Raw genomic sequence first — 2,539 nt, forward strand, 5'->3', positions numbered from 1 at the left:
CTCCCTTTTGTAGTGCCCTTCCTTTCCGCATTTCCAACACACCTTTACAGGTTGTCCTAGAGATTCAGATCTCCCTCTAGATTTATATCTCTCACTCGATGACTTATTTTTGTTTTTGTTCTAGGACCTTCCTTGTACAAACAAGGCATCAACATTCTCGCTCTCCATATTTTTTCGTCTCATCTCCTTCATTAGTAAGGATGAGACTATTTCATCAAACTGCAAGGTAGTTGCATTGCTACCTATTGCAATAACCAGACTATCCCACGAATTTGGTAGAGAACACAATAAACTGATGCACTTATCTTCATCTGAAATTTTAATATCAACAGATAATAACTGACTTATTACAGTATTAAATACGTTCAGATGCTCTGTCACCAAGTCTCCATCTTTCATCCTCAAGTTATACAACTTTTTCCATAGGAACAGTTTATTCACCAGATATTTAGATTGGTACAAAGTCCCTAACTTGTCCTACAAAGCCTTAGTCGTAGCTTCCCCTGATACATTCAACAATATTGAATCTGAGACACAACCGTATTGTGCTCTTTGCCTTCTAATCCAACTTCTTCCATTCTTCATCGAACACTCCCGTTGGTTTAGTACCTGGATCTACCGCAACCCACTGATCTTTATCTACCAACAGATCCTCCATCTTGAGTTTCCATAACTCAAAACTCTGACCATTAAATTTCTCGATCTCTATCTTTCCACTACTCGCCATATTCTTTCACCACTATAGAATCGATCCCGCAAATCTCCCACTGAACATGATCTATCACAGGCCCGAGCGAAACCCCTCAGCAACAAAGGCGTCCCCTTGAAGCCAAAACAACTCTGATACCAAATGTAGGTTTTAACCCTATATAGAAATTACCTTCATATGAATTCTAAAACACAGAAAATAAAAAATAGCGAGAGCATAAGACATAAACCAAATAAACACATATATTTTGCCTTGGATCCCAAACCAGGACTACCAGATTGATTTTTCATTATGTTCCTTTCAATGTTACAATACATATATATACATGCCGAAGCATCCAATACCATGGACCGAAAACCATCGTGCCCAAAACCATGCACAAAAACATAGGTAGGTCCGCCCACCTAATATAGGGTCCAAAAAATTTTAACACAACCCAACATAATTTTTAATGAATTAGTTTTTGGGTATGTAATGATTTTAAAATTATATATATATATATATATATATATATATATATACATATACATATACATATACATATACATATACATATACATATACATATACATATAAGTCGCTTTGTGAATGTTATTTTTTTTAAAAGATTCTATTTTTTTATTCTTTATATTCTATCTTGAAATGTCAAGATGAATTTAATATTTGGCAAAAAATTAACATTAAGTTGTGTAAACTCAATAATTTAACATTTAGAATGTTTTTGGGAACAATCTTAATTTAATATAAAAATCATTATTTTTGGGAAATTAGAGATGCTTAAATAATCTTTTTCTAGGAAGATTCTTGGCATCAACTCAAGTTGTAAGATAATGTTGAAATTCACCATCTCTAGAATATATGACTTCACATGGTAAACCATTAGTATCCTAGTACTGGTCCTCATCCACTAAACATTCACACTAGCAATGTTGGGAATCCAAAGATTTTGGCATCCTTATTTAGAGGGGAATATTTTGGATGCTTTATGGATCAATCTAAACCAAAGAAAAATCAAGATTCAATAGCATAAAGACAAATTAAGATGGAAACACCAACTAGTGAGAACCTTCAACCGTAAAGAAGCTTATGGAATTTTAATAATATTCACAGATCTTCCCTCATGTGACATATAGGTAAAAATTTGGAAACAAAACCTTTGGCCAAAAGTGCCCTAAGAAAGCCATCAAAGAATCCATTATATTATCCCCATGGTTTTCTCAAGGCTGACAAGGAAATCCTATGGAATCTATCACACTCCAATCCCTTGAATTATCCCACGCTCATGCTCCTCCCCAAATACTCTCATCCCGCCCCCTCCTCCCAACATCCTTAACTCTTGGCTCCCCACTCATTCTAATTTTTTCAAACTAAACTTTGATGGTGCCTCTAAGGGTAATATAGATCTTGCCAACTCCTAAGGTTTGTTCATAAAATATTCAAGACATATCCTCCATATCTATGATGGATCTTTTGGATTGGAAAATAATTAAAGAACAAATTTATATGCCTTGGATTATTGCATCTAGTTTTCCTTCGAAGAGAGTTTACACTGGTCTCATCATAAAGGAGGATTCACAAATCATCATTCACATGATCAAAAAACTCTGAAATTGTTCTCCGACTTCAAAAATATCATGTACCTGTAGACTTGAAAGTGGGATGGAATGCATCTGTAGATTCCTTTCCTAAATATTAGTGGTTAAATTCCCTCTCATGTTAGGAACACATGGAACAATCTTGAAGACAAACTAGTAAATAAGTGCCTCAAACATGGTCCCTCCCCTATGGATATTTGATGGAATGATCTCATCCCTTCCCATTTAAAGGATC

The sequence above is a fragment of the Pinus tabuliformis genome, chromosome 4_1, assembly GCF_031772625.1.
Source record: "Pinus tabuliformis cultivar Carrire ecotype Pingquan chromosome 4_1, CPIR1, whole genome shotgun sequence".
Taxonomy (NCBI): Eukaryota; Viridiplantae; Streptophyta; class Pinopsida; order Pinales; family Pinaceae; genus Pinus; species Pinus tabuliformis.